The sequence below is a fragment of the Giraffa tippelskirchi genome, chromosome 2 (assembly GCF_054371585.1).
Source record: "Giraffa tippelskirchi isolate mGirTip1 chromosome 2, T2T-mGirTip1v1.2.pri, whole genome shotgun sequence".
In the NCBI taxonomy this organism is placed as follows: domain Eukaryota; kingdom Metazoa; phylum Chordata; class Mammalia; order Artiodactyla; family Giraffidae; genus Giraffa; species Giraffa tippelskirchi.
The window spans coordinates 167,514,223-167,531,350 of NC_137276.1; the positions used below are offsets into that span (position 1 = coordinate 167,514,223).

Below are 17,128 nucleotides of genomic sequence, written 5' to 3' on the forward strand. Positions count from 1 at the left end.
GGCTACACCCATTCTTTCTGACCCATCCAGGATCACTGTGGCTTTACCATGGTTCTCAGAGAGAATGACAGACACAGATCTCTTATTTCAAATGTCTTCAAGAAGGTCAGCCATGGCTTGTGTTCTTCCCTGGGTCCAAATGTCCAGAAAGTGACCCTTGTGCCCTCATCTGGAGTTGAGCACCTGACCTGGCCCTTAATCTAGAACATCTACCAGGAAACCCGGTGTCATCAGGGTGACCAGCCATGCCCCTGTCCTTCCTTGTGATCTTCACACTCCTCCCACACCTCACTTCCTCCTGACTCATCCTCAGCCCCAGTCTGACAGTGTTTGTCAAAACATCAGGAAAGAGGAAGGTCAAAGAAGAGGTGCTCTTGACTGCCTGAGGAATGAGATATGATCACCTCTGGGTGTCAATCCAAGGGCAAACTACAAAGTCAGCTTGCCTTCTCTCATACATCCCTGACTTAGGAGATGTGAAAATGGTGTATGTGTGCATGAGTGAGTGTGTGTGTATGTGTGTGTGTGTACGTGCATACATGCATGCACACACTTATCTTCACTTTGCCTGAGACAATGTGTGAAGCTCTGGAAGGGGATTTATGTTCTCAGGAAATGAGAAGAAAAATTAGAACTATAATACAAGAAACAAAAATAACACCAGAATGAATGCACATGAAGGGTTGGTGACCATTCAGAGGTTGAGGTTTCCAGAGCTCGTTCTTCACTCTCCTCTGACTTGGAGAGCTACTGTGTGGGTCAAGGGACACATGTGGTGAACTCGGTAGAAAACAACTGGTATATGTTTTACTCTAATATGCGTCTTCTATTAACAAGTTTTTAAGTGCAAATACAGATGTTAACTGATCATCAGTTGGAGAGAACATTCTGATATGGAAAAATCTAAGTTCAAATCTCATCTCTGAAAACAGAAAAGCTATCACACTATACCTCAGTTTCCTTATCTGTAAAATGGGGATAATAATAATGATTCACTCTTAAACAAATATCGTACCCTTGTTTTTACCAAGTACCATTCTGTGGGCTAAGAGTATAGCAATGAACAAAAGTAGGCAATGCCTCCACTTTCATGGAATTTATATTCTGATCAGGGCAGACAGACAATAAATATGGACAATGTCAGACAATGATTCAGGGTGACATGGATTTGTCATTTTTGAAAGGATGATAATGGATCTCTAATGAACTGATATTTGAACAGACTCTGAAGGAAGAGAGGGAATGACCATGTGGACGTCTGACAGAAGAGCTTTCCAGGAGGAGAGAACAGTAAGTGCAAAGGCCTAGAGGGGACTCCAGAAACAGTGGAGAGGCTGGGAAGGCTGAGTAGAAGTAAAGGATAGAAGAAAGGATAGAGGCTGGGAAGGCTGAGTAGAAGATAGATGATGATGTCAGAAACGTGTGGCTTGGTGAGGATGTGGCTTTTCCCTTAGGGAGCTGGAGAGCCATGAAAGGTTTTGAGCAGAAGAGGGGCAAGATCTGACTGAGGATGACTTCTGCGTGGAGAACAGACTGTAGGCACAAAGTTGGAAACAGGCAGGGCAGACATCCAGGTGAGAAAAGACAGCAGTTTGAATTGGGGCACTAGTAAAGGAGGCAGTGAGCAGAAGTCAGATTATGAAAATATTTTAATGGGACTTATTGATGGTTTATAGGTGGAGTGTGAGATGACCTCAGGATTTTAGGCTTGAGGAATTCAGAGACTGGAGTTTTAATTTACCAGGTTGGAGGATTCTCAGGGAGAAGCTGGTTTGGGGAAAGATAATCAGAAGTTAAGTGTTGGACATGCTAAGTCTGAGATGCCCTTAAGATGTTCACCTGGAGGAGGGCAGCAGGCAGCTGGTTCTCTGCATCAGGTTTTAGGAGAAAGGTCAGAGCTGCCAACGGAAATTTAGACATCATCAGCAGAGAGATGGTTTTGACAGCCACAGGGCTGGACAAGACCACCCCGAAGAAGCAGTGTGGCTATCTCCTTTGCAGGGTGTGAAAGCCAAAAGATATCGCATGAAAAAGACTTTCGTAAGCTGTGAAGTGCTGAACACATGGAAAAGACTCAGAGCATCAACATGTAAAGGACATAACTTGAAGAAGTATCTGCAAGGAGAGTTAGAATCACAGAATGTTGTGCCAGGAGGACCTTAGGAAACAGTCGATCAACCCCTCTCGTTTTAGCCGTGAAGAGCTCGGGTCAGAGAGGTTAAGAGGCTTGTGCAAGGACCCCTGGCTCAGCAGTGGCCAGCAGCCAAGCTGGTTTCAGCACTGGGAACCTTACGGGTGCAGTGTTCTTTCCACCAACAATGCACCTGTTCACACTTACTGCTTAGGTTCTCTCTGAATTTGTTAACCAGGGCCAAGTAATTCTTTCAAAACAGAAATCTAATTATATCTCTGTGTGCTTTCATACATGCTATTTCCTCTGCCTAGAATGATCTGCCTCCTCCTGCTTCTCTGTCTGGCAAATTCCTGTCCTGTCTCCATTCCCAAATAGAAGGGCCCTTTGCTGGGAAGACCTCCTTATCCCCACCAACTAGAGCGCTGGCAGGCCTTTCACATGCCCCCAGTGCTCTGGTCCTGCATTTGCTGTTATCATGGCTCTGGTTTTCTTCTCTTCCTATGACCTCTCCACTGAGCACTGAGAGTGGCACTTAAAATGTCTGGGGAGGAAGGAAGGAAGGAAGAAAAGTCTCTTCTCTCCCATCAGCTCAGGACAATGGCAAAGCTGTCATTTAGTGACACTTCAGTTACTCTGACATAAGTGTGCTTTTGGTTCACAAACTGACAATGACTTCTGGGGTGGGTGGGAATTTTCTTTTTTCTTTTCCATCCCCAAGGGCAATAAGCAGGTGATTCTGGGGCCAGAAAACTACTTGGACATTATAAGTGATTGGTGCCTTCTTTTTTTTTTTTTTTTCAATTCTCTCTCTCCTATTGTTATACAAGTGGCTGTGGCTTGTTTGCCTTTTGCCACAAGGCCAGATTTGTGTTTATGTCTGGGCTATGAACAGGTGGGTATATACACACACACACCTACACATGCTCCTGGGAGAGGCTGCACACTCTTGTTTTTCAGAAGTAGCTAGATCTCCTAGAAAATGCCTTCAGGTGGGCTCCCAGCTTTGTCACCTCTGAGCGTGAGAATTCGGACTTCTCAACTTCCTGGTACCTTAAGTTTGGAATTTCTAGGTCAAGAGTGAATTCTAAGAACTCCTTCTCACTCTCTGTGTTCACTGCTCTTTAGCATGTTTGTTTTGGATAATTCTGTATTAATTACTTTATTTACATTCTGCTTAACTGCTCCTAATAGAAGTAATTATTGTGCAGGTTATTGCAAAGGTCTAAGCAAAATGACAGACAGTGGCGGTGACACTGTGGTGGTGGGGTCAACAACCCAGGTTTTGTTCCTAGTAAATGATTCAGAGATTCTAACCTGGCTGGGTTTGCCAAGCTCTGCGGATGCCTGAAGCAGGTGATAAGCTAGGCTAGTAAAATAACTGTCCCTTCCTAAAGTGTGGACTTGTGAAGCTCTCTTGTATTGAGAGCTCTTAAGTAATCACTGTTCATCAATAGAAAACTGTAGAATGCAATTAGGCTTAATTAGCCAGCATCCCAAGCATCTCTGCTCCTTTGTCTGTGTCTCATTGGGTATTTCCCTTTCTTGGTTCCTGCTTCCCTTGAAAATGAAGGGTTCCCAGGCTATGTCCCCAGACTGGGGTCTCCTCTCTTCTCTTCCTGCACAGAGCCCTCTCTCACACTCATTCATAATGTGGAGGGGGGTGGGCCAGGAAGAAGCATGAAGTGATAGTGGAAAGGGAAGAAGGAAAAAACAATCAAAACATAGTGGAAAAGTGAGGGAGGATGAGAGAATATGGTGAAGGATGGACAAGATTTTTATTGCCTTGTAGGAGAGAGCTGCTGTTGTCCATGGCTCAGAAGACACTTTGTCTACTCTCCCAACCAAACAAATGGTAAACTCTCCTACTCATATCTTTTCCCTGCTATATAGAGAATATTTTCATATTTTTATATTAATGAAAATGTGTCTATATTTCACACACATTTATATTTTTGCAATAACAAAGCAGCCCCCACAGTTCTGTAGGAAATGGGAATGGGGTGTGTGGGAGGGACAACACTCACAGTAGTGGAAGGAGGATCAAGAGACCTGCCCCCACCCCAGCCTGCAACTTTGGGACAGATGCTTCCCCTCTAGGTCTCATTGCCCAGTCTGTAAAATGATGGGTTTGGACTCGATGCCCTGCGTTAACCTCTTCTGATCTGATTTCTACCCCCAATTAAATGGATGGGGTGTGAGACTAGCATGCATGACATGCCCATTGCCTTCCTTTTTCCCTCGTCTGCGTCTCTCTTCTCTTGTCCAATGTCTTACCTTTGCAAGTTCTTCTCCATTCAGCGTATTATGAATTTCAGCATTTCTGTTGCCCTAGAAAGGCATTATTTCTGAGATTGTGCAGTGTCCCTTTTTGCAGCATCTCATAAACTCCCTTTCAGGATTCTTTCTCTTTTTTCTTTCCCATCATCCTGGCCAAACTGCTTCTCTCCTTGGTTCAGAGGTGTGTGTGTGTGTGTGTGTGTGTGTGTGTGTGTGTGTGTGTGTGTGTGTGTGAGAGAGAGAGAGAGAGAGAGAGAGAGAGAGGATGCCTCTCTGGTTACTGTCTCCATTCCTCTGCTGTACCTGGGATTTCCTTTATCCAGAATTTTGTTAAGTAAAATGATTCACTCTAATTCTTCAATTTCTGGCATACTCTAGAAAGTCATTTAATGTTTTCCTTCTTCCAGCTTATCCATTTTGATTTCACAGTTCTCTTTGGCTAGCCCTTAAAATCACACTTCCTCTGGCTTAATTTTTCAGGGTCTTTGTCTTCATCCTTCATTCTTGCATTTTCTTTTCTTAGGTCACCTTTTAAAAAAAATTTTTTTTTTCAAATACCTTTCTTGGTTCAGCAGAGGGCTCTCTTCCCATCCCTCTTGCAGCCGGGCAGACAGGATTTGAAGCTTGCTCCCAGTCTTTCCCTCCGGTTTTCTAGCCATCAGAAACACTAAGATACTTACACTTGTAAACAGTTTAGCCTTGTTCGGTGTGGTCGCACTCAATCTTCCCTCCTCAGTTGAGAGCCCCTCACCGCCTTCCCGGCTCGTTAATTTCTTGGATGCCCTCCCAATGTTCCTGATGTTATGGGACTCATTGTAGCCTCGATTCAACCCGCTCAGGAGGGGTAGGTTTCACCAAGCCTAGTATTACAGCTGAAGAAACTGAGGCTTAGAGAGGTTCTCTCCAGGTCGTGCAGCTTGTAAAGTTAACCCTTCTAAGCCAATTCTAGTTTTCCAGTCCAGCCCAGCAGCCTTGCCTCATGCCCTTCGACTGCATTTTTAATATCAGATTTCCCGTTTGTACGCGATCCTTTCCGCCTTCTAGACCACTGGCAGAAAGATCGTCTCCAGATGATAGGGCTGCGGAATTGGGGAGCCGAGGGGAAGGGAGAATTTCTTGAGGTTCCAGCGGTTGGGTGGGCAGAGTTCCGGTGCGCTGACGCCCCGGCACAAAGCTGGATTCGAGACGGGGCTTACCGAGGACTGTAAGGCAGGATGTGGCAAAAGGGATCAAGACCTGTGTCTCGCCGCTCGAACGCCGACCACGGAGCGGGACTTCTATCTATTCTCCGGGTAAGCACTCTTGACAGGCTCAGGGCGGGAGCCGGGCCGATCCCGGGGACGCAGAGCTGCAGGGCGCCCCCTCGCGCTCCTCGCGCGCCACGGGGCTGGCGGGTGGCGCGCCCGCCGCGGCAGGTCCTCTCCAGCCCCCTCCTCCTTTTCTCTAGCGCTCCCCTCCCTCTCTCCCCTCGCTCGCAACTCCTCCCCCATCGCCTCTCCCTCCCTCCTTCGGCCCCCTAGGTCTCCTCCTCTCTGCTCTCAGCCGCGCGCCGGGTCGGGAGCTAGTTGGAGCGCGGGGGCTGCCGCCCGAGCCCAGCTCGGCGGAGCCGGGCGGGTCGGCGGCGCGTCCGACCGCTGCTGGCTGACCCGAGTGTGGCCGGCGCGGACCCGGGTCGCGGCTGCACTGGAGCGCCGAGTGAGGGTCGAGGGCCATTCCTGCTCGGCCGCCCCATTCCCAGACCGGCCGCGAGCCCTCCCCGTTCCCCTCTGCCGCTCCCCGCCGCCGGGAACCGGGAGCCGCTTGGAACCCGGCACCTGCGCCAGCAACCCGGAGGTGAGTCCCTGGAGTCTCGAACGCTTCGCCTACGCGGGCTGGGGCTGCAAGTTGCAAACTTCAGCAACTCGAGTGGGTAGAAGGGTAGGGCCCCAGCGGCGCTGGCAAGTTGGAACCAGGTTGCGGAGACTGCGGGCCGAGGGGAGGGAGTCCCTGGGCTTCCGCGCTGCCCGCTGCCACCTCGGCGGGGGCGCCCACTGTGCTGCCGCGCTCCAGCGGCCCGCCGGCTCCGGGGCAGTGGCCCGGCCGCGATTTGTGCGTCTAGACTGCACACCAGGATGGGGATCCGGGGCTGGGCCTGAAGGAGGGGACGGACGAACGAAAGGCTGGGAGAGAACTGGGCTGAGGCGCCGAGATGGAGGCTCCGAGAGAGGGCGGACGAGTAAACCCGGTGGAGGCAGAGTGCGGTCAGCTAGGCGCGTGGGAGCGCGTGGCCTGCCCAGAGTGTGAAATCTCGCGCTCGGGGACGTCCCAGCTCTGCCGCCACCTGCGGGGGTCCCCACTGGATTCTTCCCAGACTCCCTGCCCTGGCAGGGCCCTGCGGAGCCCAAACTCTGCCCCGCCAGGCCCCAGACGCAGCCGTCCCGGAGCCCCCCGCCTAGGCTTTCAGAAAGGGGTGCGGCGGCGGGAACGCGGGACGCGAACGGCGATTTCCTGATTTATTTTTCTCATGGTAATTTGTCTTTGTGGTTGGGCTGCCCATTCACTTTCCGCTCACGTCGTGCAGGAGATCCAGCGAAGAGGGAGGGAGTGGGGGGCGCTCGGGCACCGGGAAAGATGCAGATAGGAGAGGGGATGGGGACCCGAGCCGGGCGGGAGCCGAGAGGGAAGTGGGCGTAGGACCGGCAGAGGATGACGGCGAAGCTGAGGACACCGGGATGAGCGGAGCCGCGGGCGGGCGGCTGAGGGAGGACAGAGCCGGCTCCTTCGCCTGCCTCAAACTTTAAACAACCAGGAGGAGCCACCTGAAGCGCCCTGTTGCTTCCTACCCCTCTGTCGGTGTCCAGTGCTCGGGTTATTGCGTCTGCCCCGCCGCGCCGCGCCGGGCTGCAGTGGGCCCTGAGTTTGGATGGGGAGAGGTGATGACCCGACTCTGCCCCGACTCCTGCGACCCCCTCCAGGCTTTCCGCGGTGGGGATATGATATCAGCCGGAGCGGGGAAGGGCTGCCGACCCTCGGGATGCGCTCTTCCCCGGGCCCGTGACTGAGCCCACAAAATTGGGATTGGGAGGGTGGAAGCTTGCCTATGTCTAGACCCCACCACGATCCTACCTTCTCTGGCCAATCCAATCTCCTTGCACCTTTCTCAGACATACCCACTTCCCCTCCCATCCGCACCACTTTGGCAGCGGCTTCTCTCTCCTGGCCCTTCTGGCCCGCCTCTTTGTCCTCTCCATCTCCACTTTCCCTCATCTTCAAGCCTGTTTTTTTTCCATTTCTTCTCTTCTTTTACCGCAACATCTTTCCCACCCTCGCCCCGTCCTGGTTGCCCCAGTTCCTCTTGACATTCAAAAGTGGCCTCTCGCCTTTTCTGAACCAGGATTGATGACCTTGAAGAAGGGGACGAGGGGAACTTGAGGCTGAGAACTAGACCTCACAGCTAGGAAAACAGGGAGAGGCAGATTAAGAAGTAGCTTGCAAAAACACGCTGGTACCCTGCCCCAAATCTAGATTTCCAACCTGAGGAGGAAGGGGGATAAAATGTTAAGAGAGAGAGAGGAAGTCTGCCATTCCATCACCCATAGTGCTAGAGGACTACAGATCTAGAAATTACAATTCTAAGTGATCTCATCTCTGTGTGTACATGTTATCATATCTCCCCATACTTTGGGAATTGATTGGAACATCCCACAGCCTGCTCCTACCTGTCACCAGCTGGGCCCCCAACTCACCCTCACTCTCAGGGCCCTCTAGGATTCTACTGTGAGATAATGAGTTCCTTGAGGTCTAATTTACTACTTTCACTGAGGATTGAGGTGGTAGGATGGACATAGAAGCCAAAGGACAAGATCCCTGATTGGAAGTGCATAGTCGCTTGTTAAAGAGCCTTAAAGGACCCAGGGCTGAGCTCCAATGCCCCACCACCTACACCCTCAGCAGCTAAATGTTCCCCCATGGTCCTCAAGTATTGATTTTGTTATTGTGTAAATACAAGGTAAATGAGACCAACAGTGACAGTGAAGTCACATGGTCACTATTTATCAAGCACCTGTTATGTGCCAGATACTAGATGCTATAGATGCAATAATAGATAATATCTCTGATCTCTGGAACGGAGGTGAATCAGCATGACTAGGAGAACCTAATTACTAGCATTGCCTGATTGCTGTGATATAATTTACTGTGGGTGTTTTCCTGTGGGTTTAAGTAACCTGAGAGCTAATATAGAGTTGTCCAAAGGACTTGGGATCTGGAGTTTGAGGGAGTTGCTGAGAGGGCTGGGATTCCACCACCATAGCTCTTCACTCAGCACCATGCTTCAGATTCCTCACTCAACAAGTAGGCATGAACATCTCTGTCAATACCTACCTTGTACTTGTGGTGTGTACAGAGGCAAAGCCAGGTACCTGAAGATCTGAGGATGAGAACTCCTGAGAGGGCATGTTGGTGCCCATTATTTATACATCAGTGTTTGAACCCCAGTCTTGGGATCATCCTTTGCCTTATCCAGTCACCTTGATCACTAGCCTGTCTTCATCATCCCATGACTGTGTGTGTTTGTGTTGTGTTGGAAATAGTTACTGCTAATGAATGGGTATTCTTCACATTCAGATCTTTGCATTTGAGTTTTAGACATCATTAAGTTGGTCTTAAATTTATGACAAAGTTTAACTAACATGTCTTAAATGTATGACTAGGGGCCAAAGCAAGTGTTTTGACTAATGGAGTTTCATTGGATTGACTGAACTGAGCCCTTTTTTTAGAGCTTGTGTAAGCAACACCTGGATTTCATTGACATACTGCTACACTTTTTATGAACCTCCCTCTCTCTGACTTTTGGTTTGATGACATCTGCTTTAGCTGAGGAGATGGCTCTTTGATGGGTAATCTGGAAAAGGATCTTTGTGTGTGCCATGCTCTGCCTCAGATGGAGGAATCTCCTCCAGGACTTTTTTTTCTGGAAAAAATTCCCCTATAATGGGTTTGAATGCTAGCAAGTACCAGCTGGGAGCAGAGTTCTGAAAGGGAATGGGGTGCCAAACATTCTGTGGCTCTGCCATGTCTTTTTTCTTCCCTTTGCTGTAGTGCTTTTCTTTAGTGAGCATGAGAGATGAAAACCAAACCTTGCAGAATGCACTCTTGAATCCTGACATTAGTCCGGGTCTCACCCATAAGCCATGACTACACTTGGTACCTCCAGAGTGGGAAAAGAAAAAAAAAAAAAGGCTTCCTTTCCAATTTGCAACTGGACACAGTGGGTAAAGCAGGACAAGTGACCTGGGAGGGATGGTGACCAGGGATGGGAGAGTTTGACCTTGAGCACACTTCCCAACAGGCTTCGCATACTCCTCCATTCTGACGTGGAACAGGAGAACAAGGAATCTTTTGGGCTTTGCCTGAGCTTTAAAGGCAATGCTGTGTGCCTAGTCCTGCCATGACACTGCCCTCATTGATCTGTTTAATAAGGTTGACTTAATCAGACTTGCACCTGAAACTCTTTTGAATTTGAAGGCTTGTCGATATTATCAGAATATCTTTGCATGTGAACCAAGAACATCTCTGGCCTCTTCTGTGATAGGAAAGACTGTGATAAGATGATGGCTGGTGACTATCTGTTCAGCCATCCCCTGAGGATCAAATTAAAGGAGATTGGTTTAAATTCCCAAAGGAGAATGCTTAGAAATGAGAGAGGGTTGGAAGTGTGGGGACTTCCCCATCTTGAAGGGAGATTACAGTTACTTCTTGATTTTCCAGGAATGGTTCATTTTCTTTTTTTTTTTGTGGGCTATTTGTGGGGAATGTTTAGTCTCAGGCTAGTATTTAGTTACATCCAGGTAACCCACCTGACTGCCTGGATCTTCAGAAAGTGCACTGTCCTTTTTAGCCAAACATCGTTTGGAAGGCAAATCTATATAGTAGGTATATGTGTATATGTAATATACTCATATACATTTACATATAAACACAGATGCAATGCATTACAAAGCTATGTTAACAATTTGGTCATCCAGTATGAGTTACCCTTGGCTCTGTTTCTCTGCCAGAATTGACATGAGGCTGCCTCTAGGGAGACAACTTGAGGGAAATGGTTAGTGGGGTAGCAATTTAGATCCATCCCCACTTGTCCACCTGAGCCAAAACACCCTCCATACTGCCCTAGTCATTGTCCTGAAGCCCCCTACCCAGGAGCTCTAAAAGAGTACAGGAGTACAAAAGAGCTGCAGTTGGCTCTTAATTATTCAGGGATGGGTGGATTCAGTGTGCAAAGCACCCGACCCAGGACTCTTCTTTCTCTTCTTTTGGTGCCTTGAGTAACTCTATACCTGCAGTGAGAAGCTGGGGAGATCTTATCATTTAATACAAACTTTTGTTTCTAGCAGCCTCATCCCTCTGCTCCTCTTCCCTCAAGGTGCCTGGGGGAAACTAGGAGCACCTCCCCCCCAACAAGAGGCTCATCCACCCAAAACAGACTGCATTTAAGGTTCACACATTGCTCTGTTGTCCAGGCTGTTCAGTTCAGTTGCTCAGTCATGTCCGACTCTTTGCGACCCCATGAACTCCAGGCCTCCCTGTCCATCACTAACTCCCTGAGTCCACCCAAACCCATGTCCATCGAGTCAGTGATGCCATCCAACCATCTCATCCTCTGTCGTCCCCTTCTCCTCCTGCCCTCAATCTTTCTCAACATCAGGGTCTTTTCCAATGAGTCAGCTCTTCGCATCAGGTGGCCAAAGTATTGGAGTTTCAGCTTCAGCATCAGTCCTTCCAATGAACACCCAGGACTGATCTCCTTTAGGATGGACTGGTTGGATCTCCTTGCAGGCCAAGGGACTCTCAAGAGTCTTCTCCAACACCACAGTTCAAAAGCATCAATTCTTCAGCACTCAGCTTTCTTTATAGTCCAACTCTCACATCCATACATGACTACTGGAAAAACCATAGCCTTGGCTAGACAGACCTTTGTTGACAAAGTAATGTCTCTGCTTTTTAATATGCTGTCTAGGTTGGTCATAACTTTCCTTCCAAGGAGTAAGCGTCTTTTAATTTCATGGCTGCAGTCACCATCTGCAGTGATTTTGGAGCCCAGAAAAATAAAGTCAGCCACTGTTTCCACTGTTTCCCCATCTATCTGCCATGAAGTGATGGGACCAGATGCCATGATCTTATTTTTCTGAATGTTGAGCTTTAAGCCAACTTTTTCACTCTAGTCTTTCACTTTCATCAAGAGGCTCTTTAGTTCTTCTTCACTTTCTGCCATAAGGGTGGTGTCATCTGCATATCTGAGGTTGATATTTCTCCCGGCAATCTTCATTCCAGCCCAGCATTTCTCATGATGTACTCTGCATATAAGTTAAATAAGCAGGGTGACAATATACAGCCTTGATGTACTCCTTTTCCTATTTGGAACCAGTCTGTTGTTCCATGTCCAGTTCTAACGGTTGCTTCCTGACCTGCATACAGGTTTCTCAAGAGGCAGGTCAGATGGTCTGGTATTCCCATCTCTTGAAGAATTTTCCACAGTTTATTGTGATCCACACAGTCAAAGCCTTTGGCATAGTCAATGAAGCAGAAATAGATGTTTTCCTGGTATTCTCTTGCTTTTTTGATGATTGATCGGATGTTAGCAATTTGATCTCTGGTTCCTCTGCCTTTTCTAAAACCAGCTTGAACATCTGGAAGTTCACGGTTCACGTATTGCTGAAGCCTGGCTTGGAGAATTTTGAGCATTACTTTACTAGCATGTGAGACGAGTGCAATTGTGCAGTAGTTTGCGCATTCTTTGGCATTGCCTTTCTTTGGGATTGAAATGAAAACTGTCCTTTTCCATTCCTGTGGCCACTGCTGAGTTTTCCATATTTGCTGGCATATTGAGTGCAGCACTTTCACGGCGTATTTCTGCCCAAAAGCAGGCGAGAAGAGGAAAATACCACTAGCTCCAACTTCTGCAGAGTCAAATCCCTGCAGATTTCCCAGGATCTAGTTTTCTTCCCTCTTCCTTTTGTAGAGCCACTTGAGTTTATGGAGTCAGCTGGAAACCTGGGCCCCGTCAAGAGTCTGAGCAACGGGCAATGTCCTTGTCGTAAAAGCTCCCAAGCAGCCCAGCTCAAAGGAACATTTCTGTGAATGTGCCCCAAGGCCGAGGGTCATTTTCCTGCATAGACCAGGTGCCTTGGAGCCATCTGCTCCCTTCTAGCATCTCTCTAGCTTCCAGAGTTAGTCTTCCCATGCTGGGCTCAGTCTGGAGAGCAAGGCTCAAGTGACCTTTGTATACAGTAGCTTGGTCCCACTCAACACTAATTCCTGTTAGAATCACCTAGGAATGATTTGGAAAAATATACATGACCAGCCCCCTAATTAAGTCAGAATCCTCAAGGTTGGAGGCTGGGCATTGATTTTTTTTTTTTCTTAAGCTCCTAAAAGACAATCATGGTTGAGAGCCACTGACCTAAATCTTTCCTAGGTTCTCTCTGGCCTCACGCCAAAGGCATGCCAATTTTCTTTGCCCTCAGCCCTTCACAACAGTCAGGTACCAGCTACAGCTCCTGGCATTTGGATCATAGCTACTGTTTGTGTTCCTGGTCTGAATTTAATGACTTTCTATTATAAGCTGATTGTGGGAGCTCCCTTCTAGTGTAACTTCTTTGTGATTTTTTTCTTAAAAAGCTTTTATAAAAGTAATGCATATTCATTCAGCATTTTGGGGGCATTTCCTTCTAGATATGTGTGTAACAAAATTGTGATTGTACTGTCTGTGTTGCTTTGTATCAAGCCCTTTTCATTTAATCACATATTGTGATGATTTTCCTGTCTTAAGTATTCTTCTCAAATGGGCTTTTTAATGGCTGCTGGGTATTCCATCTTATGGATGTGCTGTAATTTATTCAACAAATCCCGTGTGGATTAGACATCTAGGTTGTAAACCATTTTTTACTGTTATAAATAATGCTGCAGTGAACATCCTTGTCTATAAATCTTTGTGCCTATTGATGATTATTTCCTCAGAGCAGATTTCTAGAAGTAGAATATTTATGCTTCTTTTTAGCATGGCCCATTTAGACAGCTTTTGACTGACTTCCTAGAGCAATAAAAATTTTTCCTATTCAGAGCTAGAAAAACAAACTATTTTTATGAACCTTTCTGAGGCATCAGGGTGGCTGCTCTGATCTGAGCTGAAAGCCAGAACCCTTGACCCAGCCTTGTGCCTGGCTCCACCTCCAGGTCAGTTCCACAAATTGCTGCCTCACTTGTTCAGGTGAGCTTCAAGGGTCTCCTGCCTCTAACCTAGTGCTCCCCAACCATTTTGACACCAGAGATTGGTTTTGTGGAAGACAATTTTTCCATGGACCGGGGGGAGGGCAGGTTATTTCAAGATGATTCAAGTGCATTACATTTATTGTGCACTTTATTTCTATTATTATTACATCAGCTCCACCTTAGATTATCAGGCATTGGATCTCAGAGTTTGGGGATCCCTGCCCTAACCCACAGAGTCTTTAGTTTCTTCTAAACCTTCTTAGCCTTTTCTTCTTCACACCTCCGCCCCTGGAACTAACAGCACCCAGCACTGCCTTCAAGCTATTGTTCCATAATAACGGCTATTATTTACTGAGCTGTTATTATGTACCAGACAGTCTGCTAAACTTTATATAAGCTTTATATAAACTTTATATAAGCTCTATTAATCCTCACGTGCCTTTCATGCACATATTATTTCTGCCTCCATTTCCCATTGAGGAAACAAAAACCTTGAGAGAGAGAACAGTTTGCCCAAGGTCACGCAGCTAGTAAGTAGTAGAACTAGGATTTAAACCTAGACTGTCTGACTTCAGAGCCTACGCTCTTAACCACTACGTACACTGTTTTCCATTCTTGGCTTATGGTGACCACAAGTTGTTCACAAATGCTCCATCAGCATCTTGTGTACATACACTGTGACTTTCTCCAGAATAAGAAGGGCAGTGCTCACATACAAATTGCAGAAAAGTGGGGATGCTATTCGTCACGTCTCCCTTTTCCTTTTGACTTCCTTGATTCTGTCCTCACCCCTCTCTCCAGGTACCCAGTCCAGAAAACATTTCTCGTGTCCTCACCGTCCAGTTGCCAAGATCCTAGCATGTCTTACAGCTGAGCAGGTTCAAGTTATAACATACCCCTGTTATAGCTTCCCCACCCAGTCGGAAGAATCTGGATGCTATTTCACAGTATGGCTTATAAAGCTGTCAAGGAGACAGGCATGCTATAGTAATGATGGCAGGAGAGAAGCCTGACTTCTGTTGGATGTCAAATACTGCTTAAAGTGGAGGATTGGATACATTTTTGCATTCTTGCCTCAATGACAATAACATTGTCATTGCCCAGAAGGTAGAGAAATAGCAGCCAAAACTGTCCTTCTGATTTGATTCTGACCATGACCAAGAACTAGCTGGTGACGTGACAGTGTGTAGATGACAGATGCCACATCAGCCTGGCATTAATGATGGCCAAGAAAAGAGATGTCATGCCTACAGACCCTCCCTAGTCTGTAAGAAATTTGAAATGGGGAAGTATGATCGTATGATTAGGGATTCAAAAAGGGATGATGGTTTGTGGCAGGTGAGGTTTTGAAAAATGAAGCTTCACGTTTTTATCCTTGACTTGGATGAAACGAGAGTAAGCGAGCTTTTCAGATTTGTTGATGACAAGGCTGTGATGGGCAGCTCCTATAAAAGACAGAATAAATATTCAAAATGATCTCAACAGCCTGGAATGCTGGGTTTAAACCAACAGGAGGAAATTTAACAGGGGCAGATGGAAAGTTGCATTTAGATTGCAGAAATTAATTACTCAAGTTCATGATGGGGGTGGGGGTGGGGGGAGACTTGATTTGGCTGCACAGCCTGAGAAAAACATCTGAGGGGTTTAATTGGACACAGGCTTCATAGGAGCCGACAGGGTGATGGGGTTGCTCAAAACAATACTGTCTTGAATGGCACTAAGAGACAGGCAAGGTCCAAATTGGTTTCTTCCTGGTCATTATGTCCTCATGTCTGCATGTAGAGTTTAGAGAGGACCCTGAGCAACTCAAGCATGATCAATTGGAGGGCATTCTGTGTCAGGAGGGGTTGGGAAACCCAGCCATGAAAGGCTTAGCAAAGGGAGGGAGAAACTCCTGGGTGTCATGGGGGCTGACTGCAGAAGAAACAGGACTTCTGTAGAACAGAACACAGTCAATCTGCCTGAAAGAACCAGAAGGCTCCAGAGTGGAAAGTGCAGGAAGCTGGATTCTTCACAGTCTGCATCTTCCCAGCCAGATGGGTTCCAGTGAATCGGCACCAGCTGGCAGTCCTGCTGCCCGGGACGCTGTTGGGGAACTCTTGGCCCAGAGACACATGATTGAACTGGCAGCATACCTCTATCTCTCTGTGGCTTTGAGGCTGGAGCATACCCGCCTCTTTTCCTGAATACTGCAGAGCTGCTGCTGCTGCTGCTAAGTTACTTCAGTCGTGTCCGACTCTGTGTGACCCCATAGATGGCAGCCTGTCAGGCTCCATCGTCCCTGGGATTCTCCAGGCAAGAACACTGGAGTGGGTTGCCATTTCCTTCTCCAATGCATGAAAGTGAAAAGTGAAAGTGAAGTCGCTCAGTCGTGTCCGACTCTTTGCGACCCCATGGACTACAGCCTACCAGGCTCCTCCGTCCATGGGATTTTCCAGGCAAGAGTACTGGAGTGGGTTGCCATTGCCTTCTCTGATACTGCAGAGCAGTGGTTCTCAAAGCAAAGTCCCTGGCCAGCAACATCAGCTTCACCTGAAACCTGTTAGAAGTGCAACAGTTCTGGAGCTGACCTACTAATCCGACAACTCCCTGGCAGGGCACGGCAGCCTGTGCTTCAGCATAGGTTGCTGTGATTTGCGCTGGAGTTTGGGACACTGCTTTTGACCACCCTGGGCTGTTCTTTCTGTTGCTGGATATTTGTGGCACTAACCCACAGTTCTCAACTGGGGAAGCAAGTGTAGAACCTTGGAAGGAACATGGATGTGGTGATGAGACAGACTGTTGTTCAGACCCAGCTTGACTGGTTTTGCCTTGTGGGCTTCCCTCCCTGAGCCTCCTTTTTGTGCTGTAAAATGAGGGAGGACCTTGATGCTGGGAAAGTTCGAGGGCAGGAGGAGAAGGGGACGACAGAGGATGAGATGGCTGAATGACATCACTGATTCAGTGGACATGAGTTTGAGCAAACTCTGGGAGGTAGTGAAGGACTGGGAAGCCCGGCATGCTACAGTTCATGGGGTCGCAAAGAGTCGGACACGACTGAGCAACTGAACAACAACAAGAAATTTAAAAAAGAATGAAAAGGTGTGGCAAAGCTCATGTAGATCTTGACCTTGCCATTAGTGCCAGGTCATCCTTGGAAGAATCTTATCGGCATCAGAGTTGCCTTTTCCACAGAAGCCTGTCTTCCCGGTTCTCACTTCGAGCCCCTCAGAGAGAAGCCTGTGTGTGGGCTCCTCTGTATCCCCTCACAGCGCGCACCAGCATGGCTCCCTCTCAATGAGGGTTCACTCTTGGACCACCAGTTCCCTCCCGCTTGGACAATGGAGAGCCAAGGCCACTTTCCTTCCCACTCCTATCCAAGACCCCTATCCATGTGAGCACGTGTGGGTGCCTCCTTCCAGTTGACCTGGGTCTTGCCAACCCTGATCTTCTGAGGTCTATGAGCCTAGACTCTCTGCCCTCAGCATG

General features: G+C 47.8%; 1 protein-coding gene across 6 annotated transcripts in view; it reads left to right on the top strand.

Moving 5' to 3' along the window:
- Positions 1–5,629: 5,629 nt before the first annotated feature.
- The window catches only part of SEMA5B (semaphorin 5B), a 125,353-nt gene continuing 113,854 nt past the window's right edge, over positions 5,630–17,128 (top strand). For 2 of the 6 annotated variants that reach the window (XM_081538022.1, XM_081538028.1), the window contains exons 1-2: positions 5,630–5,703; positions 5,932–6,244. The gene's annotated coding sequence lies outside the window, so the exon portion shown is untranslated. Of the gene's footprint in view, positions 5,704–5,747; positions 6,245–17,128 lie in introns of those variants that run through there. The other 4 variants (XM_081538011.1, XM_081538015.1, XM_081538035.1 and 1 more) reach the window with 4 other exon arrangements.